We start from the raw sequence: 17,997 nt of genomic DNA, 5'->3' as shown, positions 1-17,997 counted from the left end.
TTTCCTTCCAGGCTACAAAAGGGGTTAACCCAACTTCCTAAAAATTGGTTATTAATTTATTCCAAAGTTGCATAGAAACCAGCGGCAGTGCAAAGACAAAATAAAGATCCATATACATATTTACTCTTAACTAAACCCTAATTTTTTCAGAAAGTTTGACAAGCTCTATGCCTCTTATTGCTTGTTGCAGAGACGCAAGCCTTTTCCTGCTGGCTGGTTTTTCATCTGAGTGCCAGGGAACAGCAAGGGCAGGCATGACTCCGCAAAGCAGGGTCAACCAAGAGCTCCAGGTAGATGTGAGGCAGGAAGGGTAGAGGTCCATATGTGCAGCCAAGGCCAGCTGAGCTGGTCCATGACAGTGCCAGGGTCACTTGTAGTCCTGTAACCATGAGGCATGTCCACAGTGACGAGGCAGGTCCAAGACCCAGGGCAAACATCATGCCCCTCGATCAGCATCAGGTTGTAGATGACAGAAGGCAAGTGAAAAGGCCAGGCATTGGCACACCTGCAACAGAGAACCTCCTTCTAGCTAGCATCAAGAAGAGGATCCTCCTCTTGAAAGCATAGAATCATAGAATCATAGAATGGTTTGGGTTGGAAGGGATCTCAAAGATCATTGATTTCCAACCCCCCTGCCATGGGCAGGGACATCTCCCACTAGACCAGGTTGCTCAAGGCCCCATCCAGCCTGGCCTTGAACACCTCCAGGGATGGGGCATCCACAACTTCCCTGGGCACCCTGTTTCAGTGCCCCACCACCCTCATAGTAAAAAATTTCTTTCTGGTATCTAATCTGAATCTTTTTTCTTCCAATTTAAAACCGTTTCCCCTTGTCCTATCATTACACCTCCTGGCAAAGAGTCCCTCCCCAGCTCTTCTATAGGCACCCTTCAGATATTGAAAGGCCGCTATAAGGTCTCCCCAGAGCCTTCTCTTCTCCAGGCTGAACAATCCCAGCTCCCTCAGCCTGTCTTCATAGGAGAGGTCGTCCATCCCTCTGATCATCTTCGTGGCCCTCCACTGCACCTGTTCCAGCCAGTCCAACTTTCTGTGTTGAGGACTCCAAAGCTGGACACAGTATTCCAGGTGGGGTCTCACGAGTGCAGAGTAGAGGGGCAGAATCACCTCCCGAGACCTGCTGGCCACACTTCTCCTGATGCAGCCCAGGACACGGTTGGCTCTCTGGGCTGCCAGCGCGCACTGCCGGCTCATGTTGAGCTTCTCGTCCATAAGCACTCCCAAGTCCTTCTCCTCAGGGCTGCTCTCCAGCCATTCTCCACCCAACCTCTATTTGTGCCTGGGGTTGCCATGTCCCAGGTGCAGGACCCTGCACTTGGCTTCGTTGAACCTCATGCAATTTGCACGAGCCCACCTCTCCAGCCTGTCCAGGTCCCTCTGGATGGCATCCCTTCCCTCCAGCGTGTCAACTGCACCACCAAGCTTGGTGTCATCAGCAAACTTGCTGAGGGTGCACTGTATCCCACTGTCCATGTCTCCAACAAAGACGTTCAATAGTACTGGTCCCAATACCCACCCCTGCGGAACACCACTCCTTACTGGCTGCCACCTGGACATTGAGCCATTGACTGCCACCCTTTGGGTGCAGCCATCCAGCCAGCTCCTTATCCACCGAGTGGTCCATCCATCGAATCCATGGGTTTCCAATCTTGAGACCAGGATGTCGTGTGGGACAGTGTCAAATGCTTTGCATAAGTCCAGGTAGATGACGTCAGTTGCTCTGCCCTTGTCTACCAAGTGTGTGGCAGTATCATATAAAAGGCCACCAAATTTGTCTGGCACGATTTGCCCTTGGTGAAGCCATGTTGGCTGTTTCCAATCACCTCCTTATTTTCCATGTGCCTTAGCAAAGATTTCAGGAGGATCTGCTCCATGATCTTGCCAGGCACAGAGGTGATACTGACCGGCCTGTAGTTCCCCAGGTCTTCTTTTTTTCCTTTTTTGAATGTTGGAGTTATGTTCCCTTTTTTCCAATCAGTGGGAACTTCACCAGACTGCCACGATTTCTCAAATATGATGGAGAGGGGCTTAGCAACTTCATCTGCCAGCTCTCTCAGGACCCGTGGATGGATTTCATCAGGTCCCATGGACTTACGCACCTTCAGGTTCCTTAAGAGGTGACGAACCTCCTCTTCTTCCAATTCCCATGCAAAGGACTAGGAGAGCAAGGGATAAGCACAGCCTTTTAGCTGAGATTTTTTGGAAGAACACTTTTCAAGGCCAGACACCTGCACTATTGTTTAAGCTGGCCCTGATCCCAAGTAGTCAAATCCCCAGTACAAGAAGAAATGTGCTTGCGGCCCTGGTGCTGAGTTAGTATTTATCAGCACCCTTTTTTGGGACAGCAGTTGGCAACGCTTTCCAGGCCCATCTGCTCCTTATGCCTACTTCTTGTTACATTAAAAATCTTGTCATCTGCAGAAGGGAACTCATCACATATTACGAGATAAGAAATTGTGAGTTGAACTAACGCTGACACCAATTTTCAACACTATAATAAAAACTCAGTTATTATTGGTCCAGTTACAAATACTAACACAATTTTCACATTAAGGTACTGTTCAAATTTCGTTGTTCAAATTTTGCTGTTCAAATTAGCATAGAAAAGTTTTATTAGTAATATCATTTAAGTTATTATATAATCAGCCTTCTTAGTTTATTTCCAGTGTTCCTCAGGACTTGTCCATATGCAGCAGTCACAAAGCTGGAACCCCCGACGCTTCCAACAATGGTCACTTGGCCCCTGGATTCTAGCTAAAGCAACATAAACCAGCCTGGGCCACAGCGAGCTCAGCCACGTCCTGGCACCCTGCATCATTAGAACAATACTTACTGGACTATATTCTCTTCCTATTTTACTTGTCTTTCATGTTACCTCATCGTGCAAGAAAAATAAGATGCATCAACAGAATTTAAATTCACATTAAAAGTTTCTCTGATTGAGAGCTCCTGACAATATGTCCTTGAGGTGTTTCTTACTTTTTATTTTCCCTGAACTTCCTTATAGATTTTGCTCCTTACAGCAGTCAAGGTAATACCAAGCGGCATATGACGTTTATGTAAAAAATATTTGAGGAACATATTTCATTTATATAAAATAACACAAGTATTTGCTTTAATATCCAAACACAAAGTTTTCAAATAGGTGTCTTTTTTTTCAGCAAGCACTAGTAATATTAGTCAGCCACACTAAATAGAGTTTAATATATTTTAGGTAAACTGGAAGACTTCTTTTTTATTGTTTATGTTGCTTTCTATTGTATAAATGGACAAACAGAATTTCTATCAAATGATGACAACAAACATTACAATGAGAAGCCAGATGGTATCGTCATCATAAAGTACATTTTATTTCCATTTAAAAATGGTATTAGATTTATATGAAGTATATCTCAGCTTGTCTTCAAAATAACACAAATTATGTTCCTATCATAGAAAAGGATACATTTGAAGTATGCCATTAGTCCCTGATTGAATCTTGACTTTTTGTGTATCAAGGTATTTTGGTGGATAAAGTCTTATGTATGGTTTCTTTTCATTCTCTCTTATTTCTTAGCTTGTCAATAAAGGTCATGTTTTTCTTTTGAAAATCGGTTACAGCAGTGTAATGTAATATATTTTGTTATTTTTTGTGTGTGTTTTTAGACAAATTCCTACATAGTTTATGCTCTTTTAAAACTTATGATAGCTACAGAGTTTCTCCCTTTTGCTTTTTAAATTCCAAAGCTAAACAAATCTTGGTTTAAGTTTTTTACACATTAGAAAACTGAAGCACAAAACAATTTGTCTATAGCCAAAAATAAGGACTTAAAAGATATGCAAAATACAGAATAGAAATGTTGGGGGGTTTACCCTACACCTTCATTTTGGTAAGCATTATCATATATGACAATGTTACTCAGCCCAAAGTATTTAGGAAGACTTGGATTGAGTCAAACATAAGAATTTCCATATATATCCTTTCCATAATTCATTTTTGACAAAGCAGTGCAAGATGCAGTCAATTGTTTATAGCTGCCTGTCTTTTAATAAATAAATAAATAAATACAGAGACAACTCTTCAACAAGAAAGGCAAAAAGGAGGATCCAGGAAACTATAGACCTGTCAGTCTAACCTCGATTCCGGGGAAGGTCATGGAGTAGGTCATTTTAAATGCCATCAAAACCCACATAATTGGCAATCAAGGGATCAGGCCTAGCCAGCATGGATTTCTGGAAGGCAGGTCCTGCCAGACAAACCTGATCTGCTTCTATGACAAGATAACCAGATTATTGGACGAGGGAAAGGCTGTTGATATAGTATACCTGGACCTTCGAAAAGCATTTGATACGGTCCCTCACACAAATCTAGTGGAAAAGCTGGCTTCATACGGAGTGGATGAGCACACGATCTGCTGGATCAAGCACTGGCTGACTGGAAGGTCCCAAAGAGTTGTGCTCAATGGATTTACGTCCAGCTGGCGGCCGGTCACAAGTGGTGTGCCTCAAGGCTCAGTGTTGGGACCATTTCTGTTTAACGTCTTTATTGATGATCTCGATAAGGACATAAGGTGTAACATCAGCAAGTTTGCAGATGACACCAAGTTAAGCAGGAGTGTTGACTCCCAGGAGGATAGGGAAGCTTTGCAAGAGGATCTAGATAGATTGGATCACTGGGCCAATGCCAATAGAATGAGTTTCAATAAGGGCAAGTGCAAGGTCCTGCACTTGGGCCACAATAACCCCATGCAGCGCTACAGGCTTGGGGAAGTGTGGCTGGAAAGCTGCCTGGAAGAAAGGGACCTGGGGGTTCTAATTGACAAATGGCTGAATATGAGCCGGCAGTGTGCCCAGGTGGCCAAGAAAGCCAACGGCATTCTGGCTTGTATCAAAAATAGTGTGACCAGCAGAAGTAGGGAGGTGATTGTGCCCCTGTACTCAGCACTGGTGAGGCCACACCTCGAGTATTGTGTCCAGTTTTGGGCACCTCAATACAAGAGAGATATCGAGGTGCTGGAGTGAGTGCAGAGGAGGGCAATGAAGCTGGTGAGGGGGCTGGAAAACAAATCGTATGAGGAGCGGCTGAGGGAGTTGGGACTGTTTAGTATGAGGAAGAGGAGGCTGAGGGGAGACCTCATCACTCTCTACAACTACGTGAAAGGACTCCATAGAGAGGTTGGTGCTGGTCTCTTCTCCCAGGTAATTAGTGACAGAACGAGAGGGAACGGCTTCAAGCTCCAACAGGGTAGGTTTAGATTGAACATTAGGAAAGAATTTTTCACCAAAAGAGTGATAGGGCATTGGAACAGGCTGCCCAGGGAGGTGGTGGAGTCACCATCCCTGGCTGTGTTTAAGGGCCGTTTAGATGCAGTGCTAAGGGTGTAGGGGAGGACATTGTAGAGTAGGGTAGATGGTTGGACTCGATGATCCCAAGGGTCTCTTCCAACCTAGACGATTCTATGATTCTATAATTCTAACTCATTCTTAACACTAGATTCTCAGCTCAGATTCTGATGTGGGATTCATTGCAGCTGACTCAGTCCTCAACTAGACAAAGAAAGGAAGATTTGCAGGTATTATAGATGCCTCTTTAATTTAACTAACTTTGTCATGCAGTCTAGCTTTGACACAATTACTCTGTGCAGTTCTGTGTCTCTTGGGAGTTGTGAGAGTTGTTAAACAGAAGCAAACAGTAGGTGGAGAAAAATTCTTGATCATCTCCCTATATCTCATGAGAACTCCAGGAGTTTTTGGTCCAGGTCAATGACCTTCTCACCAAAGCTCATACTATAAGGTAAAGCGAGTTCTGACTACTGTCCTATCAGAAATAAAAAACATGTGAGCCAATAGAGAAGGAGATTCTGCAGGTCTCAGGCTGTGCTATCTTTCCTTGCTCAGCTCCTTAAAACTCATAGGAGGATATACAGACCTATCTGGTTTCTACCAGAAATCTATTTGATTCAACTAGGCTCCCTCATATGTGGTCTCAGAGACACTTTTACATAATTCTAATTTTTTCTCAATGAATCTATTCTCTCTCCTCAGTAAAACAGAACAGTGTCACAGTATTTTCCTAAAGGTAAAAGTGTTGTTTTACTCCTTTATTTCTAGTTACAGACCTCTTACAAAAGACAAACACCAGTTACTCCTCTCACTTGGACCACTGAAAGAGCTTCACTTGGACATTCAACTTTCTGTCTGATACAGCAGTTTTAATAACTGGCCTCCTCTGAACTCTACTCAGGTCATCAAGATGTGCACTGACTGATGTTTGGTTTGTCTTTGTTTAGATTAATTTAACTAAGCTAAAAAAGGAGAGTTTACCATTGGATTTCAACTGTTTTCCCCCTTATTTTTCCGATTACTGTATATACAAACACTGTGAGAAATATTGTTTGAGATCTGCAACCTTAGTAATAACTTTAATTTCTATTTCATTTCTGCTCCTCTGGAAAATGTGATCCACTCTCCTTTAACAATAGTGTTCAATAGCTGCACTTGTATTTATATTTCCCACATATGTTGAAGAATTTCACTAAACTTTAAGTTTTTCAGGAAATTTCCTTTTTTACTAATATTTGTTTTGTGATCCTAATTGCAACTATTGAACATGGGTCTCTTCTTTTTTATTTTAAGATACATTTATATCCTTTTTTTTTTTTTTTTTACAGTAGCAATAGTGGTCTGTGAGAAAAGCTGTATTCATAATAGCTAGGGAAGATTCATTTTTCACAAAAAGTCTTAAGTCACCCATATCTTCAACTTCTATAAAAGAAAAAAAGTCCAAGCGGTAAAATTAAAGAGTTTAAAAGATGGACATCATCTGAACTGCCTAGTTATCCATTTTTCCATTAACAATAGAACATTCTGTTATTGCTGGTTTTGATTTACAGCCTCAAATAGGCTTTGAAAAATATAATAGAACATCTTTAATTAAATCCCCAAAACTCACATTCAGGGATAAATAATAATCCGTCAGCTATTTCATTCTCTAACAGTACCCAGGAGAACTTGACAGTCTTAATCACTTCAGCCATTTATACCTTCATTTTCAGCTTTGTTTCAGTTGAGCCATTTAGTGGGGTTTATCTAAATTACAGTATCTTTTTTTTTATCACACTTTGTAGCTGTAACTCAGAAACTAATTTCAGGTGCAAAATGGAATATCTCTGAAGCACAGACATCAGTGGCATAAGCAAGTTAGAATGAAAAGTTACCTGTCACTGACTGATATTTGTCTCTGTAATGAGTTAAGGCATTCAGGAACTGTGCCTCTAGTAAAATTAGAAGCCACCAGCAGCAGCACAGCAGAATTCTAAACATGTTAGCGAACATTCATTTTCCTTATTTAACATAACAGCTGTGGAGTACAGAAATATCTTCATTAATGTAAACAAAATTTTGAACTATGTGCCAGCAATGCTACAGGTGTGTAGAAGGTCAAGGTAAATACTCAGGCATTTCCTAAATACTCATATTAGTGCTGTTCCTGTTTCTTTTACTTATCTTGAGGATAAAATGACATTTACATGTCTTCTTAGATTTTATCTTTGGTATAGTATCCAGTTCTTTTAAAATATATTCTGCACGTGAAATTAAGGGTTATGACTTTGCATTGTCAAATTCACTTCTTAGATGTCCTTATGGCTGTCCCATATAACAACAAAGATAAAAATGACAGGGTGCAGTTGCCTTTTTTTTCACTGTACAGTGACAAATTTTCTTGATTCACTCACTGTGGTTTTCCTTTTTGGTTAACTTTACTCTATTGATTTTATATCTTAAAATTTCCATAACTTGCTAATGCTAAACATATGCAATGATTTACTGTATAGTGGTATTTATGTATTTAAATCCTACTCACATTAATGTCATACATTTCAAACATTTAACTATTTCCCCATATTTTTTCATATTCTAAGGCTGTCAAATAAACTTATCTGAGCATTTCTTTGCCTCTGAAAGGTCACAAGAATATGAGAGTATAATCTTTTTTTCAGAACAGACAGTTCACACACAGATTATGACCAGAAAATTAATGAATTACAGGACAGAAAAATTTGGGGGCTGAACTTTTTGGGTTAGAGTTCCACCTTCAGTAAGCAGCTTCAAGAAGCATCTTCCTAAGTAACTGTGCCCTTGCCCACCAGGTACTTTGCACGATGTGTGTGCACAGTACAAGTGATTAAGATGCAGAAGCAGAAGCTGATAGAAGTTCTACCAAGAGCACACGATAAAAGCACATGCTTTTCCAGACAACAAACAGGGACTGTAAAATGAATAGAAGGGAGAATGGAGAATCACAGAATCACAGAATCATCATGGTTGGAAGGGAAATCTGAGAATATCGAGTCCAACCACAAAAAAACCCAAACCAAAAAAAACAAAAAAACCAACACATACAACACCCCACCACATCACACCCACCCACAAAGCAGTAGGAAAACCCATCTGCTAACACTGCAGAAGCTAGTAAAACCTAAGCAGTATACCACTAATGCCTAGGACTACCTTCCATTAAGTTTCATGTCCCTCACCATGCACAAAAACTTCTATAAAACAATAATGAATAATGATCATACCACATTGATCTCCAAAGATGATAGTATATTCCCAGAGTCTTTTGTATTGTTCCATGTAATAATTTTTCCATATTGAAACTATATAAATGATATATTAACTATGCACAGTGTTCAAATATAAAGATTTGAAAAACTCATTTTTCTCTTTGACAGGTCAGGAGTGTCATTCTATCAAATAGATTTCCTTGTTATCAGTATATTTAAACTACTGTCATTCATTCTAATTTGAATGAAAGCTCACTAGCATAGATGTAAATTTCATATCAATTCATACAGCCTTCTGATATATCCTATATGAGAAATGATAAAAGTGTTACAGCTTGAGTAATTAGAGTCATCTGAAGAGTTAGTCAATAGGACCCCATAGGAAACTACAGTCAGGGACAAGGAAGCATAATAGTGCTGGCAGACCTTTAAGGATGCTTTCCATAGAGCACCAAGAGCTCTTGACTCCCAGAAGAAATCAGGACAGGAAAGCAAGAGATGGGCATGGCCTGCTGGTCAAACTAAAGGGCAAGAAGGAAATGCACAGGCAGTAGAAGCAGGGACAAATATGCTGAGAAGCATACGGGGACGCTGCCTGGTTGTACAGGGATGGGGTCAGGAAGGCCAAAGTGCAGCTGGAGCTGAAATTTGCAAGGGATGCAAAGAATAATAAAGAAGGGCTTCTACAGTTATGTCAGACAGAAAAGGAAGGTCAAAGAAAGCACTGTCCCATTGATGGCCAAGATTGGCAAACTGGTAGCAATGGATGAGGAGAAGGCTCAAAAACATTTTTGCTTCAGTCCTCATTGGCAACGTCTCTCCTCACTCATCTCAAGTGGCTGGACTGCAAGATAGGGACTGGGGAGGCATAGAGAAGATCAGGTTCAAGACCACCTGAGGAACCTGAACATACAGAAATCTATGGGACCTAACAAGATACATCCCAAAGTCTTGAGGAAATTGGCTGATGTAATTGCCAAGCCAGTCTCCCTCATATTTGAAAATTCATGACAGTCCAGTAAAGTCCCTGGTGAGTATAAAAAGGGAAACATTGCACCTATACTTTTTTAAAAGGGGCATAAAGGAGGACCCTGGGAACTATTGACCTGTCAGCCTCACCTCTGTACCTGGGAGGATTATGGAACAGATCCTCCTAGAAGTTATGCTAAGGCACGTGTAGGACAGGGAGGTTATTTGAGAAAGCCAGCTTGGCATCACTAAGGACAAATCTTGCCTGACCAACCTAGTGGCCTTCTATGATGGAGTGACTAGTTCAGTGGACAAGAGAAGAGCTACCTCTGTCGTCTACCTGGATTTCTGTAAGGCTTTTGACACAGTCCTCCACAATATCCTTCTCTCTAAACTGGAGAGATATAGATTTAATGGATGGACTGTTCTTTGGATGAGGAATTGGATGGATGGTTGCATCCAGAGGGTAGTGGAAAATCACTCAATGTCCAGATAGAGATTGGTGTTGAGTGGTGTCCCTCAGGGATAGGATGGCATCCAGGAGAATCTGGAAAAACTCAAAGTGGACTCATGTTAACCTCGTGAGGTTCAACAAGGTCAAGTGCAAGCTCTTGCATGTGAGTTGGGGTAACCTCTAGTATCAATACAGGCTGAGGGATTAAGTATCTGAGAGCAGCCATGATGAGAAGGATTTGAGAGTATTGGTGGATTAAAAATCTGCACATGACCTGACAATGCATGCTTGCAGCCTGGAAATTCAACCGTATCCTGGGCTACATCAGAAGAAGCATGGCCAGCATGTCAAGGGAGGTGATTCTGGCCCTCTAATCTGCTCTTGTGAGACCCCACCTGGAGTATTGTATCGAGCTCTGGAGTCCTCAGGAAAGATATGAACCTGTTGGAGTTCATAGGAGGAGAGCCACAAAAATTATCAGAGGGCTGGAGCATCTCTCCTATGAAGACAGGCTGAGAGAACTGGGGTTGTTCAGCCTGGAGAAGAGAAGGCTCTGGGGAGACCTTATTGTCTCCTGTCAACACTTAAAGTCAGCTTAGAAAAAAGATGGGGACAAAACGTTGTATCTCCTGTTGTGATAGGACAAGGGGTAATTTTTGCCCAGAGAGGTGATAGGTGCTCCATCCCTGAAAACATTCAAGGTCAGGTTGGACAGGGCTTTGAGCAGCTTGATCTAGTTGAAGATGTCCCTGTTATTGCAGGGGAGGTTGGAGCAGATGACCTTTAAAGGTCCCTCCCAATCCAGACTATTTTATGATTCTATGATTCTATGGTCCTAGACAGGCATTTGCCAAATGCTTGTCGTGGCACATTTAACATTACAACAGATGTAATGTGCATTAAAACACATATTTTTCACACTATTTGTGTTGAATACAAAATGAAGATAGTAGGACAGGAAAACACTATATTTTAATCAAGCTTTCTTAAAAGAACTTGTTTTGGAGGCCACATGATTCACTATAATGGAACTGATTGCAATTTACACCCATACATTAACATATGCATTTAGTAATTCTTGTTTGAAGTGCTCTATACTGTGTATGTTTTTCATCTAATATAAAGCAAGTTACGTTATTGTAAGACACTTGTAGGTCTGAAAAGAAAAGAGAAAACCATGAAACATAATTGGTCTGCTACTAGTGTCACATTAGAGTAAACCAGGAATGATTACATAAAGTCAATGACAGCAAAAACAAGGACAACTACTTCAGATGTTCAAGTGATTATTTCTCAATTTTATTTTGTGATTAAAAAGTATTTATAAAAAAGCGCTTCAGGAAATGCAAGAATTGCAATATGCAAGCCATCAATTACTGTATGGGAGGAGGCAGGTGTTGGTGTATTTTGCTAACACTTAAATATTTAGCACGATCATTAAATTTTATATTGCACATATGCATACATTTCCAGCCAAGTGAATATATGCAATAGAAATTTCAGCACTTGTCCCACATATTCAGTTTTGGAGAATTTGCCCCTTGTTGGTAGTGAATGAACAAGTGAATGAGAAAAAGCAGTATAAGCATGGATGCTGCATCTAAATCAAGTGAGCTTTGGGAAAGAACAAACAAATGGAGATGCAAGTGTTGCTGTTCCCTGCTGTCATTTTATGTCACCACCTCCCTTCTTGGAAAACGTTTTGAAATCTTTCATTAATGCATTTTCAGATAGTTTCTCTTTTCATCAGATATGCCTTAAAACTTCAGAATTGTTTAAAAAAATCATTGGAAGATGAGTGCAGATTTATGAATAAGACAGTTCAGCAGATTTAGCATCTCTGAATTGTCAATGTATTCATGTTTGATGCAACAACAAAGGATGTTTTTAAGCTATGGTAATTAAAGCATATCTTTTATGAATGTAATTTAGTAACAAATTCCAATCAGAAAGTTCAAAGACTGAGAATCCTTAGTTTCACAGATCTCAGGAATACTGCAGGCTCAGTCAGATTTACATGGCTCCCACAAACATGTCAAAGCTGCCAGGAAGAGGCCAAGCGTGTTTTCTTCCCAGCAGAAAATGAACATCATTCTTTTTATACTCCAGTCCACAAAACACACATTGAAGCTTCATCTCTGCATAGTCCTGGAGTTTCTTAACACCCTGAGGCTAAGCTAGGTGCTGTGTGAGAGACAGTTTCATCTGCAGTTCCCAAGAGATTACAACTGGTTAAATAAGAAAGGCATTTTATAGAGTCAACAAAAAGTCCTCCCCCAGTGAGTGGAGCAAAGTAGAATATGTTAAGTTTCACCCACAGAGTGCTGCTGGTAACCTGTGGAAAATGTATCTTACCTTTTTCATGAGCCTTCTAGCTTTGATATCTGGGAACGATCTATAAAACCACATTCTTGTGCCGAGGTGACAGAGGGTGTCTCAGTACTTTGCTGATCTTGACCCAATATATGTGTTTTTTAAGTTCTTAAATTGCATTGATCTAAATATCATTGTAGGAAGCTACTTAATGTTTAACTACTATCTGTAATAAATTGGACTAGAAGTTGTCTTTATGCAGTGGTTTTCACATTCAGTTTAAGGTTTTTCTTATAAACAGATCTGTTGTTAGCCATCTGCTTAATTGTGAATCGCGTGAAATGAATGAAAATTCAGATGAGTATTCTTGGAGAAAAATCAAAGGACAAAGTAGCCAAAAAAATAATATATTTATTTATGTTTTAATGTTTTTTTCCCGATAGCATTCACTCCTATCATATATGCGTATTATGGTTTTTGGTACACAGGAATACAGTTTATGAGACTGAGAAGGCAAGACTTTGGCTTTGGTTTCAGGATGAATCATAGAATCATATAATGGTTAGAGTTGTAAGGGACCTTAAAGATCATCTAGTTCCAACCCTCCTACCATGGTCACGGACACCTCCCACTAGAGTACGTTCCTCAAAGCCCCATCCCAGCCTGGCCTTAAACACTTCCAGGGATGGGGCATCTGCAACTTCTATTTGCAACCTGTTCCAGTGTCTCACCACCCTCAAAGTAAAGAATTTCTTTCTAGTATCTAATTTAAATCTTCCCTCTTTCAATTTAAAACCATTACCCCTCGTCCTATCACTACATTCCTCGATAAAGAGTCCCTCCCCAGCTCTTTTGTAGGCCTTCTTCAGGTACTGGAAGGCCATTATAAGGTCTCCCCAGAGCCTTCTCTTCTCCAGGCTGAAAAACCCCAACTGTCTCAACCTGTCCTCATAGGAGAGGTGCTCCAGCTCTCTGATCATCTTCATGGCACTGCTCTTGACTCCAGCAGGTCCATGTCCTTCTTATGCTGACAGCCTCAGAGATGGACACAGTACTCCAGGTGGGGTCTCGCTAGAACCGAGCAGAGGGCCAGAATCACCTCCCTAGACCTTTTGGCCGCGCTTCTTTTGATGCAGTGCAAGTTGTGTTTGGCTTTCTGGGCTGCCAGCGCACATTGGTGGCTCATGTTGAGTTTCTCATCCACCAACACTCCCAAGTCCTTCTCCTCAGGGCGGGTCTCCAGCCATTCTCCGCCCAAACCTGTATTTGTGCCTGGGATTGCCATATCCCAGGTGTAGGACCTTGCACTTGGTTTGGTTGAACTTCATGAGATTTGCAGGGGTCCAGCTCTAAAGTCTGTCCAGGTCCCTCTGGATGGCATCCCTTCCCTCCAGCATGGTGACTGTGCCACGGAGCTTGGTGTCATTGGCAAACTTGCTGAGGGTGCACTCTATCCCACTATCAATGTCTCCAACAAAGATGTTAAACAGCACTGGTCCCAGTACCGATCCCTGAGAAACACCACTCATCACTGGCTTGGATATTGAGCCATTGACCTCAACCCTTTGAGAGTGGACATCCAGCCAGTTCCTTATCCACTTAGTGGTCCATCCATCAAATCCATGACTTTCCAATTTTGAGACTAGGATATCACGTGGGACAGTGTCGCACACTTTGCGTAAGTCCGGGTAGATATGTCTGTTGCTCTGCCCTTGTCTACCAATGATGTGGCAATATCATAAAAGGCCACTGAATTTGTCAGGTATGATTTGCCCTTAGTGAAGCCATAAAGCCATAATACCAATCAAATTCAAAATTATATTTTGTCTATGTGATTTTGGTTGTACTCTTTTATTATGAAGTCACAATATAAAATATGGAGTTAAATTCACCTTCTGAAATGGATTTGAAGTTGTTTTTTTCCAGGTTTATAACATCTTTGCTGTTTACTTGGGTAAGAAAATTTGTGTAGAACACCTAACAATGCAAATCCAACAGTGCTCATAATACATTTTTAACCATGAGACTGAGCCATTTGATGGTACCTTGATGACTTTTTAAACTTTTTTGCCTTGTGTGGTGTAACTACCCATGCCACAAAGTAGTTCAACTCTGGTCATTCAATAATGTTACCTATTCTCAAGATTGAAAAGAAGACCAAACACTGAAAGACTGATAAATTTTATAATAAAATACAGATTTATTTTACAGCACTTTCAGATTTCCAACCTTTACATTACCTCAATATCCATTACCAAAACTCATCACCTTTTCATACATCAGGACTCTTGCTTTCAGTAAGACCTGAAATTCATGGTAAATAAAACTGAGAGATAAAAAAAAAGCCATTACAGAATATTGACACAGCACAATAGCAGCACTTGACAGTATTTCTCTTAGAGAATTATCCAGATAGCCATATGCTCTGGTGTCCTCTTTTTGATGCTAACACAGACATGTCGGGATCCATGCAGCTCACGAACTTGTGCTGTATAGGTTCTAAACTTCAACTATGTCCACTAAAACTAGACTTCATTCTGCACATGACCACCTTGATAATGCATAGCTTTTTGAACCAACTTATATGGTCCACCATGGCAGAAAGGAGGAAGTATTAATGACAATTTACCATTTACAGCCCCATGGAAAGGGTCAATGCATCAGAAATATTGTGAGCTATTTCCTGAGAAATCACTAGAAAATGCACCAAAAGTGGTATTTTTTAACTGGATGGTGTTACTACAGCAAAAGCTATGGCCTCTGATATGAAGAAACCTTACTTTCAGCCCTAGGACATTTTTCTGTACTCTTTTGAGCTCCTCCTAACTGCACCCAAAGGGAAATATTTACTAATACTTTTCTAGGCATTTTGAACTGATGGCTCTGCCACACCTGCATACATCTATAAGAGTTAAAGGGAATAAACAAAGCAACATCCAGGTATTTCTCATTAATGTACACAAATTGCTCACTTCTGTTTCTTTAACATAAAAGATACTGACTTTTACAGGAAATAAATAAAATATGAAGTGTAGTTTTACTTAAGCAAATACACTGGTTCTTGTTAAACTAAAGCTTTTTCAAGAATACATCTTGCTGTCAAAACTATTTTTTTCACACTGTAGGAAGCTAGAATGTGATAAACAGCCAGAGAAATACTTGATATTTTTGCAAATGTACCTTGTTTGTACTACTCTTTCTTCTCCAAAACTAAGAATTTTTTATTTTGAGACTTGAAATCTCTAGTTGCTTAGCTCTTTTTTCTTCCTCTGTCTCTCATTACATTTTGTTTAAGCCTATAAAATGAAAGTTTTGATCACTATAAGAAAGTCTTTATCTTTCATACAAATTTGCTGTTGTCATGGAAAATTGTGATTGATTTTTACATAATGGAAAATTATGGATTGATTTGGTAAACATCAATACTAGTCTGAATTCACAAGGCTTCAAGATTAAAAACAGTGATTTTACAGAACAATTAAGACTGTGTTTATATCTCCTATCAAGACTTCTTAAAGCGAGGAATATAAGTGGTTTCTTTCAGACATATTACATGAATAAATTAGTAGAAAGCAATAGGTTCTCTGAAAATTGCCAATATTTCAATTTCATCCCCATTCAAAAAATTCAAAATTGCAACTTTTATTAGAACTGAAATCAATATTTATTCATCATTCCTTTATTGCTCTCATACCACATCAAGTTGTCAAAATTGACAAATATTTTAAAGAAATATTTATTTATGGATATGTGAAGTGTATTGGTTCAGGTTCACTACAGTTCACAGTAGTCAAACATCAGTGATGCAAAAAAGAGAATGTAATTTTTCGTATTCTAGTTGAAATCAGGATTGTACTTGAAAATAAGATATTCATAATCATAAGCATTTACAAATTAAGATTTTCATGTCCCAGTTGCCTTACTACTTGCCCCATTGTCTTTTTTTATTTTTTTAAAATAATCAGCAAGTATTTTCAAGAGCTTATCCTGCACTTTGCTTGCAATTGGCCAATGATGGAGCTAATAGACATGACCAACTACAGTGAAAGTTGATTTACATATATGATATCCAAACCTTGACAAGTGTACTTCCTTCTATAGAGTACCTAGCTGCTTTTGAAAAGATGCGGTCCTTAATTAGAGTTCTAGCTTCAGTTTTTTAATATGTGATTTGCTAATTTTCAGAAATTTTCCTTCTTATATAGAATCATAAAATCATCCAGGCTGGAAGGGACCTCCAAGGGTCATCTAGTCCAGCCTCCCCACAGTCAGCAAGGACACCCCCAACTAGACAAGGTTGCCCAGGGCCTTGTCGAGCCTCACCTTGACTATCTCCAGGGAATGGGCCTCAACCACCTCCCTGGGTAACCTGTTCCAGTGTTCCACCACACTCACAGTAAAGAACTTTTTCCTAATACCCAATCTAAATCTGCCTTTTCCCAACCTAAAGCCATTGCCCCTCTTTCTGTCACTGCAGGCCTTTGTAAACAGGCTCTCCCCAGCCTTCCTGTAGGTCTCCCTCAGGTACTGGAAGGCTGCTATTAGATTTCCTCAGGGCTTCCTCTTCTCCAGGCTGAACAACCCCAGTTCCCTCAGTCTGTCCTCATAGAAGAGGTGCTCCAAGCTCCTGATCATCTTCGTGGCCCTCCTCTGGACCTGTTCCATCAGGTTCATGTCCTTTCTATATTGAGGGCTCCAAACCTGCACACAGTATTCCAGGTGAGGTCTCACCAGAGCAAAGTGGCAGAATCACCTCTCCGGATCTGCTAGCAATATTTCTTTTGATGCATCCCAGGATGCGATTGGCATTCTGGGCTGCAAGTGCACACTGCCTGCTCACATCCAGCTTCTCATACATCAACACCCCCAAGTCTCTTTCCTCAGGGATGCTTTCTAATACCTCACCCCCTAGTCTGTAGTGATACTGAGGATTGTTCCAGCCTAGGTGCAGAACCCTGCACTTGCTTGTGTTGAACCTCATGAGGTTCACCTGGGCCCACCTCTCCAGCCTGTCCAGGTCCCTCTGAATGACATCCTGTCCCTCTGGTATCGACACCACCACACTGCTTGGTGTCATCTGCAAACTTGCTGATGGTGCTCTCAATCCCTCTGTCTATGTCATTGATAAAAATGTTAAACAGTACCAGTCCCACCACGGACCCCTGAGGGACACCTGTTATCACTGCTCTCCACCTGGACTTTGAGCCATTGAGTACTGCCCTCTGGATGCAACCATCCAGCCAGGTCCTTATCCACCAAACAGTCCACCCATCAAATCCATATCCTTCCAATTTGGCAAGGAGGCTCTTTTGAGAGAGTGTGTCAAAGACCTTACTGAAGTCCAGATAGATCACATCCATAGGTTGTCCCTTATCTGCTGACCTAGTCAGTCTATCACAGAAGGCCACTAAGTTAGTGAGGCAGGACCTGCCCCTAGTAAAGCCATGCTGGCTATCTTGAATCATCTCCATGTCCTTCATGTGCCCAAGCATGGCATCTAGGAGGATCTGTTCCATGATCTTCCCAGGCACAAAGGTGAAGCTGACAGGTCAGTAGTTCCCAGGGTCCTCCTGTCTACCCTTTTGAAAAATGGGTGTGATGTTTCCTTTCTCCCAGTCCTCAGAGACTTCACCTGACTGCCATGACTTTTCAAATATCATGGAAAGTGGCTTGGCAACTACATCAGCCAGTTCCTTC

General features: G+C 40.8%; 1 protein-coding gene across 1 annotated transcript in view; it reads left to right on the top strand.

Moving 5' to 3' along the window:
- PTPRD (protein tyrosine phosphatase, receptor type, D) overlaps nt 1–17,997 on the top strand; it is a 1,328,567-nt gene that overhangs the window by 644,255 nt on the left and 666,315 nt on the right. The gene's annotated exons all lie outside the window — the stretch shown is intronic.

Source organism: Calidris pugnax, unplaced genomic scaffold, assembly GCF_001431845.1.
Source record: "Calidris pugnax isolate Ruff unplaced genomic scaffold, ASM143184v1 scaffold178, whole genome shotgun sequence".
NCBI classification, from domain to species: Eukaryota; Metazoa; Chordata; class Aves; order Charadriiformes; family Scolopacidae; genus Calidris; species Calidris pugnax.
This window is presented reverse-complemented; position numbering and strand designations above follow the sequence as displayed.